General features: G+C 39.9%; 1 long non-coding RNA gene across 1 annotated transcript; it reads right to left on the bottom strand.

Moving 5' to 3' along the window:
- Window positions 1–15,331: 15,331 nt before the first annotated feature.
- LOC147753566 (uncharacterized) lies at window positions 15,332–19,230 on the bottom strand. The gene is made up of 2 exons (XR_015310784.1): window positions 18,980–19,230; window positions 15,332–16,069 (listed from the first exon to the last, which is right to left on the bottom strand). It is a non-coding gene; the product is annotated as an uncharacterized LOC147753566 (long non-coding RNA).
- Window positions 19,231–21,477: the final 2,247 nt, after the last annotated feature.

Here is a 21,477-nt window from a genome sequence, read left to right as displayed (position 1 = left end):
CACAGATAGAATTAAAATACATATATATATACATACATACATACATACATACATACGGGAATACATACGAGGACCCATATACGTCAGTAGACATGTAGAACATAGCTCACGCGTTTACAATTTATGTCTCGAGTGGAGTATTAGCAAGCGATTAGTCATTTAATAGCTTGTAATATATACATATATCCCAACCTCAGCTTCGTCCTGTCATCTTCAGTCTACCATGCGTGTCCATCATGTTTGATATCGTTAAGACCATGTCCGAAACCACCTCCGGCGACAGCGCCCCCCGATCCAATGTCGTGCCATCCGTGCTGCCAGCCGTGGCCGTCCTCAATCTCGACGTGTCCATCGTGGTGACTCTCGCTGTGATGATGAATCGGCACATGGACGGCCTTCTCGGAATGCGAGTGGCTGTGAATCGGCACCTGCCTCTCGGAGTGACTATGGCTGTGCACTAGGATCGGAATCTTTTTCACTGAATGGGTGTGATGGTGTACAGGGATTTTTACTGGCACTGGATGGTGTACAGGCACCTCGAGAACCTTCGAGTAGGGTATATGTACAGGGTAGCGAATCGGTATGGGGATCGTCGGCCCGCCTCGAAAGATTGCCGCGGCCGCAGCAAGCTTCATGATCATATTTGCATTGGTCAGCTGTACGTAGCCGGTTGCCATGAGCAGCGTAATATATAACAGCAATTTAACATCACGAAATGTTCGAGCCATATCCTTATAGTTTATTAATGGCTCTTTATTGGATTGGTATCCTTCGTTGCGACCGACTCTGCGCACCTCTTGAATACTCCTAAGTGCAGAACACTGCTAGTCCTCGTGTACTGGTCATCCGCCTGGCCTATGTTAAACTATCGCTAGCGACGGCCTTATCTCGACTTGTTGTGGCCTATTCGGCTAACAGGCATCGGTATTCTCGCTGACTGTTACTCGCTACAAATGAATGACTTGTAGCTCCATAAACGATTATATACACCATACCCTTTCTGATATATTCATTATGGTTCACCCATTTGGCCTAAATAGTAAGTCCTGCTTTGTTTACATCTACACTAGTTGTTGCGCTTGCCATAATTGTTATTGTTTTTAATGATCATTGTCACCGTCGTAATATAATGGTCCTATCCGTTATATAATATGACGTTGTTGGCGTTTATTTTGGCGACGTTGTTGCTGATGTGGGTTTTGAGGGTTGCTACGTGCGCCCCGCATGGTAGGGGTTTCTTCATTATCTGTAATACCTGACGCCGGTGGGTCCACTAGCTGAACCCGGTTTCGTTTTTCTCCTAGATAACAACATACATCACAAGCGTCCCGAGGATTATTATATCATGTATAGGCGGAGCTAATACCCGTCGTTTCTGCGACAGCAACGATGCTAATGATAGCAGACGACGAGCGATCGAAATGGCAATAGCCGTAAGGTATATTAAAAAAGACGAATTTCGTCCTTGACAGCAGTAGTGTTTGTATCCAACGGCTTGGTTGGATATCAGTTACAGTTGAATATCGTGATCTATTTTTTTGGCTTGTATTTTCAGTTCAGAGGATGATTGCAAGAAGCAAGAAACAAGCACTGATTCTGCACATATAAGCATGTATCCGTAGTAAAGTTATACAGATCTTGAACGAGCAATGGGCCTTGACCATGTACCCCTATGTGTGGTTGTGCGTTACATTGTCATGAATATCCCAAATCTTACAGGCACGTTCTTAGACAAGTTTGCATTCCAAGTAATACTTCTTTGTAGATCTGTTCGAACTTCGTGTGTCTATTAAATATCGACTTTTTGCTGTTGGTATTGGCTTCTATTACTGTTGAAGCATCTTCTATTTATTTTTCAAACCCCGGACTCTTCTTCTAACTCTGGACTGTTAAAAAATGTCAATCACTTCATCGAAAGTTTCGTAGATTCTATCATTTTTCTTGGCGGGGGAATTTTAAGGATATCGCTAGCAGTCTTGAAATCGTTAAATTTGGCGTTTCTTATCCAAATTTATTGAAATAAATCGCATGCAATTTTTTTGCTACGAAAAAAAACGTCCCATCGTTCCTGATTTTTCTTAAATGCCACAAAAAACTGACCAACAAAAGAGTTCCTTAAGTAGGCTTACAACTATTATCGAAGACCCTTAAAACATGTGTTTAGGTAGTAACGTGATTTTAAATAAAGAACAAGGACCAAACGGCACAGAAAAAAAGGTACAAGGCGCCAACAATCTGATCAGTACCGCAGTTATTTCAAGCTTTTAGTAAAATGTGATTTCTTTTTGGCATTCTATTTATTTTGATAAAATTCTATCATAATACATTATATTTGTTGAAAGGATACGTGGTGTTTCACAAAACAGTATTCAAATATTTGGATTTTTACCTTAGATGCGCGTACCGTATATATATGCTACAACTTTCTTTTTTGTTTTGATTTTCATTCTATACTAGGATGTTTATTTATTAATTTCGAGGAAAATATAGATCATTTATTGAATAAACATTTGCATTTCAAATAGTTCAACTTCTGATTAGTCCGAATAGGGTTGCGGTACTTTTCAAGCTTCCTGAAATAAGGACCTTAATTGAAATCAAAGTTGAAGCACGACTGGTCGCGCCGCGCGACCAATTGTCCCATCGATATTTTTTGGTCCTCTTTCCTTCTGTGAGCAGCTGAGAAAATGTCAGAGTTAATTTTACATGCATGACATAAAATGCAACACAGGTGCAATATGCTAAAATTTACTTAGTAATATTTGCTAAATCCTGTTAGTAAACTGTCCGAAGCTATTTGGCGGATAAAAAAAAATTTAGTAACTTTTAAGCTTTGTATCAGATGCGGCCTTCTATTTCTATAACCCAATTAAATGAGTCATGATAATGTGTTTAGAAGCAAAGATATCGTTTAGTGCCGAAAATCAGTGACAAAATTTCCTGAACCTAACTATGCGTTAGATGTACTTGAATGGCATCTTACCCAACTACTACAAGTAAAAAGGTCATAGAAAGTACACTTTGGCCGTAGATAAGACATGGGTCGGTTTATGTCGCAGAGCAGGGATGAATTAGGTAAAAGAATGGCGTCAAACAATAGAGTGAACGACTCGATGGCAGTGCCGAAGAGGTATGAGTGTAAGCTAATGCCCGTACACGTAACGGATATCAGCGCCATCTTTATTATGCGACATCGCCCGACATAAAACGGTTGTCGAAACTCGAATTCGTGAAAGGCATTATGAACGTGTAACACAGCTATCGACTACGTCTAGTGTCATTACTTGACGACGACGTACGGCCTGCTCGCCATGCTTCGACTACGGCCTGGATTAAGAAAAACAGTTTTGTGTGGTAGCCCTAGTCGCCATATTCCTCAGATTTACATGTCTGTTTGATTTTAATTACTTTTATGTATTAAGAAGGGCGATAGATGATGAAGCGTAGCGTGTCGTTAATTCCCTCAAGCAGGCCATTCATCACGAGCTTACGGTAGTGCAGATTACGAATATACTGCCGTTGAAAAACTTTGAAGGTACTAGCAACAAAAAAACAATAAAAAAATAGTATATATAATGCATATTTATATATCGTTTTTTTTTTTTACCGCATATGCTTTGTTAAGGTTTTTCGACCCGCGAAGTAGCTTCGGAAAAATCTACATTACAACGTTGTTTTTTTTTTATAGTGTCAAAAGCAACCAAAGGCACTGACATATGCGCCATCCTTCTTATATATAGAACTACTACAGTTCACGTCTGGCTGTAACAGGATAGAATGCTAAAAGGATAGAGGGTTTGCCTACCACTGGAATTATTTTTTATTTGCTTTTCAAGACCGCTTTTCCTCCCACTGTGCGATGCTGACGATCTGCCTCGGTGAAACCAACTCGGTGGTTCTGCGAAGCGTCACTACTCACATAGGTTTTTTCTCGTTTATTTTCGCATGGCCTCTAGCCGCGCGTAAAGGCCATCGCGGTTAGTTGACCGGCTACGGAACAAACAGACGCACTCAGTCTGATACGATGCCTCTCGTAAAGCACAATTGTCCACACCTACAAGCATGTGCTATCCTTCGATCAGATATATTATCGCAGGACACGAACTAAGTTACTCACTCTAAGTAAATTTCGCACCTGTATTTCTACGCTACGGGCAATCTGTGATGTAATTTCTGTAATTGAGCCTAGAGTGATTTATTTAAAATTAATGTTAAAGAAACGTACTTGTATCAAATATTCTTTTAATATTCCTAATAAATTGTACTAGATTATGCACATGCTGACTTTCGAAGTTACCCCGCTGTTCTAAGACGAAACCATGGAACTATGACAGCTGCTGATGGTAGAATTGTTGTTAATAACAATCTTAATAAACGAAAAACTTTTAACTTACTGTAGGATAGGGCTAGATAGCTTGTCTTCATGTATAGCAGTAAAGCTATAAGAGTACCAAAAGTGTTTCTAAATAGACTAACATTTTGAAGCTTTTATTGATTCGAATCCTTAGGATTATACGGCCTAACGATCGCGCTGTCTAACATTATGATTGATTAGGCTCAAAATATATTATTTTCAAAGCATATGAATGCTATTTGAAAACATCTAATTTACCAAAACGCGTTTGGTCATTTTTATTGGGCGGACAAATGTTCGAAATCCGTTCTTCTTTGCTGTGGCATCCAGCGCTTGCTCCCCACTAGAAGATCTAGTTGGGGTAAATTTTGCTGAACTATATCTAAGATTACTCTGACAGATTTATGAAATATCATAGTAACAATATTCCACGGTGTGCATTCTCCAAGGGCATAATTTAAACCTATGTTGACACAAGTACACACAAAGCGATCCCCATCATATATACAGGTTTACAACGACATCCGCAAAGGCGTCTATATGCACGTACCAATTTTTGACAGCATTATGTACATTATATACATGCGCTTTCACTAAAGGACCGTAAGATCTATTTAAAGAACAGTCGAAACTTTACGAACTTTACATACATAGATTCTGCACAATGGTTTGGTTTTTATATATTGAAAAGTGTCACCGACTAGTAACTTTAACTACGGTCACCGTCGGTGTAAATTAACGAGTGTCTTTTTCGTGTGCTATATTTTACATGATAAAATCAGAACTTACTTTAAAGGCAGCTTACTACAAAATCAGATAGTTGCAAATAGCTCCTTACAACGAAGACACCAGTGCGACCTTTATGGCCACCTTCGAGCTGTACCCCGTGAAGGTGGCGCCGTATCTGATCTGGTTTAATCTTCATTATGTTCGCTCTTTTCGTATATATAGACCCAATCTCTGGTTTCGTTCGAAGAACAGTACAAACAGCAATTCACGCTAACGTGTGTGATATATAGCTATCAATCTTAAAATATATCTTAAATGCGTACTTCACAATATCGAGTACTTCTCGTCGGGCCGTACATTTTTCTACGCATTTCTTCATCGAATTCATCGTCCGGGTCGTATCTGCAATAGTAGACTTCATACACGCTTTCGACCGATGCTGAGGTCGAGAGGCTAGTTCTATGAATCGGCCTTAAAACCGGTGCGCACCCCCTCGGGATGGCTACGGCTATAAACTGGTACAGGAGTCTTCTTTATCGATGATGGTGCACTAGTATTTTTACCACTCTCGAAGCAGGTTCGTGTACTTCGTATCGAATCGGAATCAAAAAAATTGGGCAACCTCGAAGTAGAGTGGCCAGCTTATGCATCATGTTGCTACAGTCGATGTGAATATAGACGAACATGACGAGAACTAAGAGATACATAACAGCTTCACGTTTGTTAACATGCTGCGTAATTTCCCTAAAATTTGCGAAAATCCGTGATTTTGTGGTGTTTTATGTAAATGATGACATCATTCCTATTTGTATTCGTTGAGTCCGAACGAAGCATCCTCTTATAGCTCCTACCGTATACGACTTACCTCCTCACATTCGATGTACCTACCACTACTTCACAGCCTAATGCTTTACCAAATGTCTAAAATATACGTCAATTTCTTACGAACAGCTTATATATAATGGATATCCTTTCTCTTAAAACTAACGTAAGAAAACGTTTTACTTTTCTGCTTTGTCATTAGCTTTATTATACTAGTATTGTTAGTAATAATATGATTATTATACTTTATATATTATTTAATCCAATGTCTGCCATGAGAGGCTGATAATCGTTAGGAGAAACAATTTGTCCATAAAGTCTGTTTACACCGCTAACCTCTGTTCTGTAATCGGCGTCTAGATATACTATTCTCGCTAGTTATTATCCTGCTACGGCTTTATGTGGCAACAGATATCTTGAAAAAAGTTCTTTGTGATTGAATAACAACTTTATTGGCACAGAACTTCATAAAAAGCGTCTTAGACTTATGTCCACACATACACACAATTCGCATATGATCTAGTTCCATTTCTTTAAGAGACAGTCCATGTGAAGCGACAATACATGGACAAGGCCGCTTCACTAAAAAAATTAGCCCAATAACTCGGGCATCAGATAATATAACATACAGTGTGATTAATTTTTAAAAAATTATTTGAAAAATCCATATTACCGACTTCAAGACATTGACTAAGATGTCAGCCTGCAGGTGATTTTGTCCCTCATTAAAATATGGGTATTTCAACATCGGGAAACCCTGACAATGACTAAGTATAAGCCGAAGAGAGGAAAAGAATCGTCTTTTATCAAATTCGTAGAAAGTATTATACATAATCCCCCCACTTTCACCCTCCCCCAGCCATAACTTACAGGTGCAGTTAGAAATGCTAGAAACTATTTTATGCCAACTAATGGGTCCTTTTCCGTTTAGACAGGTCCTGTCGGAATTAACTAACAATAACACACTTTCTCGTGTCTTCGTTTAAATTTCCGGCCTAATATATACAAACGTCGGCAATTACCTTCATGAATCGATCTCTGCGCTTCCTTTAACATTTGTTTATTCATCTTTATGTTTCGATTTTTGCGCGCGCTATCGCCGTTAGACCTTTTGTCCCACAGCTGGCTCCCAGCACGAAACGAATTATAGTCTCTCGTAATCCGTGAGCTGTACCTGTGAAGCACGAGCTGAAATATAAAGCTATTCAGCTTGTGCGATTCCTTCGCGGTACTCTTACGTGTAAGAGGACTGCAGAGTTCAATACGATGAAAAATAAGTTTGCTAAATATTAGCTTTATGCTTCTAAATGTCTTCGCCTACGATCTAGCCCATTAACGTAAACTTGAAAGCGGGGGTTGTGGGTCATCAGCTGCATCTGCCATTGAAAATCATGACCTTGCACTACGTCACATGTGCGAAAAGCCAGCAGAATACCACGTAACTTCTCCTCCGTTAAGGCAAGACAATAATGTCTGCTCAGAGCCAAAGAGCATATATCAAGAGGGATAATTACTATGCGTTATCGACTACTGTTTAGTTGGGCTTACTGCTAAACTAGAATCATACCTTATTTTACAGCAAGCAACTATAAAATGAGGCTATAGTTTTTCTGGAAAAGGCTTTCATGTTGAGCTTCAGATTATTAATTTTGGTCTTTTCAGTGAAGCCATACTATCAGCTTTGCCGTCGACCCAGTTTGTCAACGCTACAGCAGATAAAAATAACTTTCGTCTGTACCACAAGGCCATCACTTGGTTTCATAACTGTTAAATACATAGCGGAAATACTTTAAATTATCTATCTCAAAGGAGACATAACAATACATAAATGGTTCATGCTGAGGGATGCACAAGTGACCAGAATCACATCAATAGCATACACTGTTGCGTTGAAGACTGCTATCTCCCCTAATTACTTCACGGTAGTACGTAGCATTTTTCTCCAGCGTGAAAAATCTCCAAAATGTCTGACTAGTAGTTTTATGCAATATAAAAAATTGTGCAACAAAATGTTGAATTGGCAGCCTCTGCTGGCGACGGACATTGACAGTGGCTAGGGAGCTTCATGCACAACGCGGCCTCTACACCGTCGGCCGCTAAGGCACGTCGGCTTTTCAGAGCTGACGATTTTTTAGGCACCCACTTTACCCCCAATTAAGTAACGTTACGATTGTTTTTGTATCTGATATCTGACATCTCGAGCGGTGGCCGCCGTCGCCATCTTGAGCAATGGAGGCTCGCCCGACGACGGTGGGACCATGACTAAAAATCTGTGCCAGCGCCTCGCACCGCTTTTGGTCACACGGTCTCTACCTACAGTAACTTTCGTTTATCATTTTCTCAGGTCTGGAGCATTGTATTGGAGCAAACACTTATATCCCATTGCCTGCTTACTCCCTCCACCGAATACAACACAGTCATCTTTGCAGCTTCGTGTTAAGGAAGCAAGTCGCATATACATATTTAGAGTAAGTTATTGTTTCTCCAGTATACTGACTGTCCGACGAACTTGAAAGGCAACCGTTAATCATACTGGTTATATTTGTACGTGTCTTAACCTGGATAGTATATATGGCTGGCAAAATGGGCTCGTCCATAAAGTTGAAGCCAGAAGCTAAACCGTTGTCCTTTTAATAACCGCCGCCGTCGCCACTGGTCCTTAACACTGTGAGCAGGTACTGAGCTATTTTTGACTTATCTCAAGGCAGTCATTAAGTACAATGATTGCCGGCCGCAGATTGTTATTGCGGTAACATGAATGCTACCAGCGATGTAAGCAAGTGACAACGATTCGCACCTTTGTTCTAGACAAGAAACGTTCCCTATTTGTTCATATAACCATTACTAATATTTAGAAGAACGACATTATTCCCGCAAATGTCGGTCGGTGTTATTGCGCCACAATTTTATGATCGCGTATTCAGCGACAAAACTCTTCTCAGCATCCTTGAATGTGTAAATGTTCTTTTTACCTATTTTTTTTTTTTCTATATAGCAATATGTACAAGGAATGGATGCAGGCCCTACATTTTCTAATGTTTCAGCAGCTTAATGGATGGCGTAAAATACTATTCGGCAAACATACGTTACTTATAACAAATGAAAAGCCTATACCAAAAGATTGAAAAGAAGTTAGAAGGTACCTTGATCGTCAGAAGAGGGAAAAGCAACTGCTAAAAAATATGGTGTGGTGGTGTTCAGGCGGTATAGTGTTGTTGTTGCTGGTTATTTTCCTATGACGTGATGCACTCTTCTGTCGAAGCGTCTTACGATAACGGCCAGCTGTTAAGCCAGCGGTAATTGGTAAATAGCTGATATGAACGCCATAATCCAACTGTAAAACATCCCCAACTGGCGGTCGTCTGCAGTTTTTGATATAGTAACTTTTTTGTTCTGTCTTAGCGAATCATACGGGAGCTTTCATGATCTAAAGCTCAACCTTGTAAGAATCGACCGTCAATTTTTTTTCTAAATTTTTACTGTTTGTGTAATTTAGAATAGCTAGAATTATCAACTGGTTCATGATTAAACAAACACCAAATAGAGTAATAAACGAAACGGCAATAACAAAATAATTTAACATGTTGTATATAAAGGTCAAGGCTTGCTTTTACGTGTACGCACGCATATTTCTATCGATGATTTCCTGTTACATATAAGAAAAACGGAAGTTACGTAACGAATGAGCGCGTCACAGCGAATAAAAAATTCAGTTCACTCTATGTATGGGTGTATATTAAACAACCAGCTATACCTGCGCTATCATGGAAAAATTTTAACCTAAGGACAGCTGGTGGCCTAGCTTCGAATTCAGCTGTAACATGCATACTCCGTTTCACGGTCAAAAGAACTTGTTGTCTGAAGCAATACTTAAACCAGTTATATCTCTCCAAGCAAATCAATATAGATTATATAATATAATACGTTTCACGTATATTAAACAACTCGTCATGATTCGATACGAAAGTGAATGTTACTTATGTTACTTGTTATGTCTTCTGGGTTTCTTCGATTTGACAGTTTTACCATTGATACTTGATTAAAAGCTTATCTATTAAGATATTAAGCCGAAAATAACAGTATAGGCAAACATGGTGCACCTTTATTTTATTTTCCCTCTGGAGTGGCGAGGTGTACTGGAAATAGTGCGAGACCATTATCGACAAATTCAAGAAGCATTACTGTTTCCAAAGCCACTGTTTCTGAAATCTTGATACTCAGTAAGAACCTTCCCAGTAAAAATAGGATACGGCATTTACTGTTTTTAATAAGTTTTTGGAAAACTGTTCCTATATTCGTCTTAAATCCGTGACACACATGAACTAGAGTCTGTTTAAACGCAGAATTTGAGTAATCTCTAATGTTTTCTTTATACACTTTAGAAGATTTCTAGTATTTAAACGTAGCATTTGTTTATTATCACTGATTAATTTTTCAAAATTTAATTTAAAAAAAACTAAAATATATATGAGAGATAAACATGTTGATATACATTGTTGTTTGAACAAGTATGTAACAAGCCATAGAATGCAGCCGTAACGAAAGCCGTTCTAGGGTAAGCACCCTTCAAAAAGCGAAGAAACGAACAGGAAAAATGTTAATGCTGATTTTTTTTAGGAAAACCTTGTCCTAGTATTAAGCCGCCTGAATAAGATGGGTTGTGGGCTCCTTTCCATTGAGGGCAAAAATGTTTTTATTTAATAGCTCTAGGACTTGGAGCTACTGGACGATCAGGTGCATCAGACGCACATCCGACGAATCATGTGTTTAGACCGATGGAAAGAACCAATTCAATAGCCATCCAGCGCAAGTAAGTATGGCGATTCACAGAACAAAAGTAACGTATTGATGAAAACAAATAAAGAATATCAGACATTGGGAAAATAGCTTGTGTCATATAGTTCCGTTGCATTTAACTTCATTTTTCTCCACGGATTTTCCGGTAAACGTCATACAGACAAAATGACTTTAAGTCATCGAACGTAATATGATAATCAACTGACTAACACCTAACCCATCTAGCTATGCTAAATACGTTCTCTTTAAGCGTCCTGAGCTTTTGAAGAGAAAAAAATCCATGCAGAGGTCCATGGATCATTTGGATCCATGAGTTTCTCAAATTTATCTTAAGCAGCTTATTCTTTTGTGATCACTAATTGCGCCAGTCTTTGAATTTAACTAAGTGACAGCTTTCGAACGTGGTTACATATGTTAGTGTGTGTATGATTTCCTTCATAAGCTTAAGTAACAAAATGCCGAACGTAGACAACAAATACTATCGGTCGCGTAACTGCCCTTTTACAGGAATGTCAGTCAGTTGCCTTCGCTAATGGGAAGTGTCATAGATTTAAATCTTTCTTCTACAAATTCAGACGGCTGCATCCACTAGCCCCTCCCCTATCACCTCCAACAAGCCTATTACAACTAAAATGTATTTCAAATGGCCTTATACCATGCAGGAGATACAGTAAAACTGGCACTTTATTTACTGGTTACATATAGCACTGCTTCTAAACATTGCTCCAGACTGCTAACTATGTCCGTTTCGGACGCAGGCCCTTTCACCCACCCCTTAAGTTTACTTATATTTTTGCATCATAACAGATGTCACCTATTGACTTCTCCGACACGTGCATATTTATACGTAAATATGTACATTTTCAGCAAAGCAATATTTAAAGTCGAACATTACGTATCCCGCCTATGTGTCTAGTAGAGAACGAGACATATACGTAATTCCGACAGTTTAAACTTGAAGCAGAGAAGTTCAGAAGACAAGATCGTGACTTCTTCACGTATAAACACTGAATAGAATTCAAATTAAATCGTTCTACCAAGTCGATATATATGATCATAACAACAAAAAGAAAAAGAGCGTACACGTCGATAATTTCCGCCCAGGACAAACGCATACGTTAAGTGCTATTGCACCCGTAGGACAAGCATACAAACGCTGCAACGCCCTGTGACATTGGTAGGGCGAAGCTACGTAATAGTTTCTTTCTTTATTCATACTATTAATATAATTATCTTGATAATGACGACGACGGTTCTATGAGTCTAACGTTCAGCAATGGTCCGGCGACAAACACAAAATTGAAATAGCAGTACTTAATCATATTATGTGGTATATTGTTAGCAACAAATTCGAAAGGCAAATCTGTATTTATGATACGACTATTATAAGCAGCGTGGCATCAAGCAAAAAAAAATACAAAAAAGACAACAGCTAGTGGACGCCTGCTCCACGTATACGTCGACGCGACAAATTCCAGCATCTCACTGACCGTCGCCGCATAAATGGCAATGTTAAAGATATTTGTTTAGTTAACTTCAAGAGGGAGAAGCTTAACGTAACTCAGCATCAACAGCGTTCTATGGCGACAGCGCTGTCATCCGTGTGCATTTTTGCGTCTTGCTAGCGAGGGTTAGGGCCCTTACTCGTAATAACGTCGATAATAATAATGAAAAATGACCAGAGTAATTGCAACACGACCAGCCGACACCGCTGGATTGAATCATTTGGAAGAAATCGCCAGCTAATGTTTGCCCCTTACCCATTTTCTGTTGTGGTTAATTTGGTGGCGGGAGTAGCAGCCGCCGTCGCAGCCGCCGTCGCCGCCGCTATTGCATTCAATATTGGATTGATCGTCATCGCCGAAACGTGCCACGGCCATTGGCCGACAGACAGATGAGCGGACAGACAGAAGGAAGGCGTGTATTTGTGAAGGGCTAAGCTTTAAACACTAACACGCACTAAATATATTTACCCCCCACCTGCCGGCAAACGTATCGTGTTTCTACCCCGCCTTTGCCCGGCTTCCCCCGTTTCCTAACCGGTCATTGTGTCTTCGAAACTGGGGTACGGCCTTGTGGTATCGCTTTACCTTACGGCTTGCTCGTTGCAACTGCCACCGCCGCCGCGACCGTTCGACCGTCATGATAACAAGCGCCGCAACAGCAAGGCCCGCTTTCCCGCCTGGTCACCAGCCGTTCTCTTATGGATATTAGCAGCTACTTACAGAGAGCAACAGCAGCGACGGCAACCACCGGATCTATCTAGCGGACAGTTAACGAACGGAAACACATGAGATCCGATCGGGTAGGCATTCTTACCGTGCTTACCCCGCGCCCCGACGAAGCCTCGGTATAAAAGCATAAAGCCTGGCAAAATGGCGGACAAGAAATCAGCCGGCGGAAACAACAACCCGCTTTTCGAGTCATTATTTGCTGCTAGCACCACAGCTGCCTCCCTCAGCCCCAACCCCAGCTTTGCGCTACGAATAAACACCGCACTACTATTATTATAATTGTTATTATTATTGTTGTTACTATATAATCATCAATTGACGCGCTTCGTGTCACAGCTATCGTACGGCGGCGGCTGGATACGCACAGGTGGGTAACACAAAGCCGCCGTCTGACGAAATGCCTAACGGCGATACCGGACGTAAAACTCGAAACATAGAGGTAGAACAAAGCCATAAGCACAGACAGATACCTCTACGTGATAGATAGCAATAAACAAATAAGGGGCGGGGCAGAAGACGCTCCGAACGTGAAAGGAGGGAAAATTAAAAATAAACAAATAACGCCCCATAGTGATTGTTTTACTAGTGGTATCGAGAATAGTGTTGTTGGTGCTAAAGCCGGGGCTTGCGGCCGGGCTGGACGGCGCGCAATCAAAACTCGATGATCTTGTGCGTGTCTTTTAAAAGTGACGACGAAGATGATGTCTGATTGAGTGAATGCTCAGTAAACCCACTGCTTTTTACTATTGTCAAATGCTAGTCCTGTAGGGGATGGTCATGGAAGGGGTGGTTGTGTACGTCTTCTGCGAATGAACGAACACCGTTAACCAAATAACAGTTACAAATTTGGACGACTGTGATAGTTTGCTTCGTGAACTCAACGAAGATGCAGGAGTCGAATGAGATAGTAATCCTGGCATATTAATGCTACCGTAGGCTTATTGTTGCGCACTGTTTATGTAGATTAGTAGCACAACAGTAAGGAGAGTTACAACAACGTGAGCAAAATTCTTGAGATAAAAAAAAGTAAGGCAAAATACGGGGCTACTTAACGGCGACAGCGGCAACCTGTGACACGCGGCGATCTGGTAACTATTTAGCGTAGCAGCACTTAAATGTCACGTGACAAGATGGTGACGCATTAAGAGTAGATTAGGCAGTATGTCGTCAGTTTGGGGTACTAACGGGGCATATAATGATACGCTCACATGGGTCGAAATAAACAAAACGACAGCCCTTTCAATGCATATAGAAAGGATGGGCAGATACTTTCTGCTGAAGAGCATCAGATCTATTCTTGGAACGTGAAAACGGTGAGACGACGTAGCAGGCAGTGGGTATAGAAGTGAAACTGAACACGTATAGGAGAAGCCTGACTTACCGCTCATGTCGGTATTGTAATTGTGCGATCGTTTATGACAATGCATAGGAAGAAATGACCAAAGTAGAGTTTTCTCCGTGGGTCCAAAGTGGAATCACCGCAAATTGTATTGATCGCCATGCAAATAGGGACACTAGTAGCTTAAAAAAGAATTTGAGTAAACGGAGCTTGCTTAAGTAAATGAGGTAATTATAAGAATGTACACTATTATTATGTCGAAACCTGGTATCGTGTTTATTGTACAGAAGGTTTCTATACGATAGAACCTATAAGTGACTTAAGTGCTATGCTATTATTTAGGGTTCAGCTTTCCACGTATCGAAATGTGGCGGACACCATAATTATGCCGTATTACGGCCCCGATTAAGGTCTTCTAGTCGCATTTTTTACAAAAAACAACAGGAACAGGATTGAAAGATCATCCTGTTTTGCCTCACATGTGCAAAGATGTTTTGCGATTTGACATAGCACTTCACGCGGTATGCTTTCTCAACTATTTTGGAACTATATCCATATTTTCCTTACCGATCTAGTCAAAACAAAAATACTTCTACGCGTGGCCACTCGTTATTAGGCCAACCCCGTCCTCATTGGAAATGATTTATTCGTAGATTACGCTTAAATCATCATTGCGCCACAATTTTTAATTGATTATAGGAACCCTGCAAACAAATGATCAATGAAATATTTTTGTGCACTGATTAATCATCAAAAACGCATACTAAAAAAGTTATTAATTTTTATAGCAGTGTGGGAAAAAATTATTTTTCGTAGAGTCCTTATTAACACATTCTGGATTTCCGTAAATTCAGTTCGCACTGCTAAATAAGCTGTTTTTCTCCCTTATTATTTTATCATCATTTTCTACCCTAGCCATCCTTGTTCAGTCGAAATTTAGCTAGTCAATGATGGAACGTAGCACTACGATAGGACCATTATAAAGGACATCGATCACCTTTAAAATCATGTATTCTTTATTTGATAATGCGATTGAGTATAGCATAGGGTGTAGTCATGCCCACTTTCCGAAACTTTAAGCAAATGAGATATCATTAAGTATCTAGTCCCAGGTACGAATATATCACTCACCTTTCGGAAACGGACAACTGTACATTTGTGAGTTCCTCGATAGTCTTATTATTTTTAATTATCGTACGGCGTAATTCAAATGTAAAAGCTACGAAGACTCGTTTCAAAAAAGAAGATCCATATCCGGGCAGTTTGATAAGGATTGCGTTAAAACACTGTGTAACACCAAATAACAGGACCAGCTTGCGATAAAAATGTGCATGCAATAAAAAAAACTAGTAAGGAAATTATCATAAGTTTATTGTCGGATTTTTTAACCCCTCGACAAATCCAATTTACTTTTACACGATTTTCCCTAGTTCAGCCGCTCGTTCAGTGTTCCGTCTAGACGGCGGAATATCGGTTTCCTTTCTTTTATCAAGCTCAAACGTCGTTCCGATAAAAGACTATAGACGAATAGTTAAATGCACTATTACATTGGCCTTGTTGTCACGCTGTCTAATAGATGCGCCAAACACCACTATCGATTTCATTCTCAGCTCAAGAATTGGCTATGGGTAGGGACACGATGTTTGTATTTGGCGGGCATGGCGTGTTGTTGGCCTGAACGCTAGCGGTCGTTATTGGATAGTTCATTCTGTGCGATGTCGTGCTAGTGACCCAGACCGCCGTGCCTGGGGTTCCGAAACGGTGGATGCCATCATCAAAACTAGGAGCCGCCGCCTGCAATCATTTCATGACAAACCGACAGATAGTTACAGCTTCGGACAACAACCGAATTGGATAGTACATACAAGTAACTGTAGCAGTAACACTTTTTGTTCGTCGAAATGGTAGCAATTTTCGCCTGGGGCACAGAGCATCTACGGCCCCGCTCTTTGGTTAGCGGCTCCGGCTGCGTATTTACCGGACGTCGAACTTCGCACGCTATTTCTAAAATATTGTGGTTCAAACACGGACAAACTAAACTTAGTAACGACATATATAAGATAGAAACATATCTACTAGAAATACATACATGTATATTTACATTTCCCACCGTGGTGGTTATCCGCGTTTAATTAAAGGGGGCTGTAGCTATTTAGTAAAATTTACATGTCTCATATATTAATTGTATATCTAATAAGTGCGGGTGTGTGCTGACAGGAGAACGAAATGGTGACTCTGCATAAAAATCGCGTTTGCTGCGAACGGATACTTGGCCTTTGAATAGCCAACTTCATAATGATTAAAACACTGAAATGTTTATTTTTCGACTTGTCTGTTGAAATGCAGCTCAACTGGTACCTATATATGTATGTGTCAGATCTGTTTATTTCAAGTGTACTTGGTTGCACTTTTCGATAGTCTGTCTAACAATTTCAGCTGACTTTTTAAAATAAATTAATTTTCTTAGCGCTGCACTAGCGATGAGGTCAGAAAAAGGAAAAAACCATTGTGGCCTCTCATATGATTACTACTGACTGAGACTTTATAAACTAATTAGGTTCTAACTCTCATGCAATACGTGCACACTCAACGCGTGGTGGCTATTTAGCTCGAGAAGCAGATCATTGTATGTTTATATGCTCGGCTCAAGCATTTTTCTTCGTAAGCAAAAATTTTATTTTTTCATTGTATTTTCAACATAATTTTGGAAAGGTTTAAGTAATATTTACACGTACGGAGAGCATCAGGAAAAATAGTATTCTATCTGGGCTAAGTACAGAAATGGACTTTGCTTCGGCATTAATTATCCAATAAAAATTTTTCGCACACCGACTAACTGAAAGCTTTAAGAAAACCACAAGTACACAGATTCTTCTGGTTTTTATGTACCTAGTATGTCTGTATGGGGGATCCGGAACATCCAGAACATTTTAGGTCCTACATAATCGTCGTTACCCCTAAGCCATTCATCTAGACAACTAAGCAGATAGAATTATTATATCCATAGGTTGTTTTTGGTTCACCAGGAGTATGAAGGTTACTTTTTCTATTAAAAGGTTGTGTAGTATAGTAGTGCTTTGCTAAAAATATCTAAACATTTTGCTTCCATAACGTGTTAGATGAAAAGGAACAACGATGGTAAAACCAGTCCGCCGTTAAGTGGATCAACATTGCTCGTAAGGGCATTCCTAATTTGAATTGAGGCTGATGAAGATAATTTCAGAAACGCATCATGAATGGTGCCAATTTTTTTAACCTTAAAAAGTACAAAGGAGGATTCGTGCTTTGGAAATCTTCTAGCGTTTTTAAGATGATATCCAGAAAACGTAGCCAAATCTTGTTAAGATTGTTGGCTCTCGGCTAAATTTCCTCGACGCGTCCAATGGCCCGAAAATGCAGGGATCGGACCCTACCAGAACCATGATCCGGTCCCCGTGATCTAATTTCTCACAGCTGCACGACATAATTGTAGCGCCATTTAAAGGCGTGCAAGTTACATGCTTTGTCCACAAAACAGCTCAAAGCTACGACGATATGAAACGTCATAACGATAAAGTTCTTAATAGTAAAGATAATATCTTGATAATTACTCACCGGTATTCGCACGACGGGTAATACACACAATCGTAAAAAATTAAAACGCCAGCAAAGCTGTGCGACAATTTTATTCCGTAAATATCATAGGTGCGGATTAGTTAATGAAGAGTTTGCTTTTTTCAAAGCTGCACATAGGTTTGCTTTAAAATGTTCCCGCCTTTTACGTTTTTCTTTTCATTATCAGGGCTGATTCAATTCTTGTCCTTCCGAACCGCGAGTAACTACGTAAATATGACAGAAGAACAAGTTCGGATACACGTCCGATCAACGGAGTCTAGCCATTCTGAGTTACACTCGAGTCAGTCTTGCGAGTCCTTAGTGGCAGTCTAAATCAGTCTAAAACCGCAACAAAATTCGTATATTCTACCAATTTACGCTATGCAATTTAGATATATGAAACAATAACAATGAGTCCTTAAATATTCTCCACTGACCACGATTTAAATATGTTTGATATGTGCAGCTGGTAATGTTTAACCCACTCTAGATCGCAACGTCAATTGTACGGATTGCTAGTACGATGACTGTGGGAAATTATTACCTTTATATCAATCTGCTTCGAAATAATTTGCCGTATTGTGTTCCATTAGATGTTAAGGTTTAATATTTAAATAATACTAATTAAAACGAGGGTTTACTGAATGGCAGGAGATACGTTCGAAACAAAATATAATTTGTACAAAATTGATCTCTAAGACAATGCCGCGTTTGTTTCTACATGTAGATATATTCTACTGCACAAAAAATGAACTTTAAATTAAATTAAATAAAAAAAAAAGCTAAAACTAGAAATTTGCTATTAAAATAACGTCGTGGAGCTCTATCCATAGGTCATTTTATATATAAAAAAAGGACGCTTGTAAATGCCTTATAGGTCAGCATCTTAACTGAACCGCTGAACTCAATGCATATTGTTTACTCATCTAATAAAAATTCATTTATTTAATAATCGTCACTGACTCTGAGTATGTTCGTAGGTGACCTATTTTTACATCTTTCATTTTCGTGTCCTGTCATTACCTACCTTTTTTGATCCCGTTCAGTAAATGAGATATTTAGAAACATTAAAACGTATGTTGATATCCACAAATATCTCAAGGCATGTACCTGTCTTTTTCCGGTGGTAGACATATTGGTGGTAGACACTTTTGCTATAATTACTACTATAATTATTAACCAATAGTTTAATACTGGTACTTTTTTTATGAAACTAAGCTAAGAAAACGCCAAAAGGCCTGTGATACATAAGGTTTCCACGATGACGACAGCCGCAGCAATGCACATTAAACATGTTAGCGTGACCAATTTGAGTCAAATACAGATCTGCTCGGCATGGTAGCCGTTATCATCTAGTTGTCGTCAGCGCGACCGAATGGATTCTATTTTCGGCTGGGTCCCGTTCCCATTTGTCGCTATGTCGTCGTTCTGCGTGAAGCCAGTGTTTTCATTCCTGTATACGTTTGTCCTAACGCTATTACCCTCATCTTCGCCGCCACAGACGCTATTACTGGTAGTCCTGTTATTTTTTTGCATAATATATAGCAAGTGCTCCATTCGTATTTTTCCGTAGACAGACCAGGCGGCCGATCTATCAGTATCATTTTGCAAGTGAACCAACTAGCCCCATTCAGCTGCGGCTGCTTCGAAACGTCGTTACAAAACGGCATTCATTACCGAGACTTATAAAGCACTACGGGCCAGCTGAGACCAAAAAGCAGCGGCAGCGGCCTTATTGTTGAGCTGATCATAAAGCTAGATGGGTTTTGTCTGGCAAAAAAAACAACGACATATTCGAGCCACTGAATATGACCGTGGCCGACAGGGGGCTCGTGTTCAATGGACAGCGACACGCATGCATAGGCCACAGAGGCCGAAGGAATAGCCTACGCAGCAGTATCAGTCGCAATATAAGACAATAACGGTGACGGCTAAAACCAAACTGACCAAAATAAAGTGATAACGATCGAAGTATTGGTATCGTTGACATTTCGTTCTCCCTTGCCGCGCCTCGATTGCCAAACATAGCTTCGAGCTCTTAGTCACTGGGGGAACTTTGGAAATGTTCGCGCTACACGAATCATCACAGGGGCAGCTTAGGTTCGCACCCAGACGTAGACACATTGCAATTTTAAATAGAAATCGAATTAATTTGGACGACGATAAATTTCAAGTGAACGCTATTGATTTGCTGTAGAGGCTGTAACGGAAAGCGGCTTTAGTACATACAGATATAGATATAATCTAGTCAAACATGTAGAGACTACACCTTATATTTGGATATAAGAAGAAGGCTCTGTGCTTGTGGGTTAGATAGTAGAGTAAAGGTCCCTTGTAGCATTTGGATTATTTTTAAGCCGAATCATACCGTCTCGTTGTTACGAAGAAAATGATCTGAACATAGGTCAGTGATTACTATCTACTACCACAACGTAGAAAATGCATGCGTACTTTCTACCTGTGACTGCTTCCGCCAACTTATAGACAATTCTTCATGCAATTGATGCTGTGCGCGTTTCACTCATTTATCTAAACACTATGACCTTTTGTCTCTGACTGTAGGCTAGCCTTTCTATTAACTTTGGTTGCTTAAAGAGCTTAAGGAACGATTAAAGGCATTGATTTGTTAGTGCCGGCTATTGGGGTGAGCTGCCCATTAATGCACAGAACCTACGCCTTAAGCCTATTTGAGCTTTTATTACTGGTTAGTTTTTGCAACATAGCAACATGATAAATAGCAAAACACCGTTAATATCAAACGCGTTTATCTAGGTCGACCTTGGTCGTTTCCGTTTGACCAGTAGTTGCCCAAAACGGTCCTTGAAGATATAACTACCAGCATCAAATAGAATGTGTCTATTCTATGACATAGGCAACCAGCAAAAAAGTAAATCTATATAATTTGCGTGCGTTGCATGCATTTTCGTTACCGCTGCATGTTCAACAATCCTTTGAGCATAATCTGCGTGGCAGCTCATTATTTCTTGCAAAACAAATTATCCAGATTAAACGGTCCTTCTATACCGCAATGTGCGCTTCCACAGCAGTACTTACCGTTTATATCCGCCGGTTGGGGATCGAAACAGGCCAATTTCATGCGTAAATCTGTCTGGGTTTTATGTAATATAGATATTTCTATTTCGTACTTGTGACGCACGACCAGCATCTGTGTATGAATGATATATGAACACCAAACAAAATTTCCTAAGTCCATATGGACAATTATTTATGTATTGTCCCGTCTGTTAATTTTACTACCTACAGTTTATCTACACACGTGTATATGCATACATAACACAATCACAGAGGCGATAGTGGCATCATCAAAAATAGCAGGTACTACAATGGATGCATAATAACAGGCCTGCGAAAGATCTCTAGACCGCGAATCATGTTGAGGGAAACGTGATAACTGTACATGAATTGGCCTAAGTGCCGCTTTTCGACATTCGCTATTTTAGGCAGTAACGGGACGAGCTAGTAAAGCTGGCAAGGTTTCAGTTTTGAAAAACCGATGAATGGCCTAAGGTATGAACGCCAATATCTTTTTTTTTTCTTTTTTTGGAGGTTAAGGGCAAATGTATTATGCAGACCGGACATCATTGACT

This window comes from Varroa jacobsoni, unplaced genomic scaffold (assembly GCF_002532875.2).
Source record: "Varroa jacobsoni isolate VJ856 unplaced genomic scaffold, vjacob_1.0 scaffold_379, whole genome shotgun sequence".
Lineage (NCBI taxonomy): Eukaryota > Metazoa > Arthropoda > Arachnida > Mesostigmata > Varroidae > Varroa > Varroa jacobsoni.
This window is presented reverse-complemented; position numbering and strand designations above follow the sequence as displayed.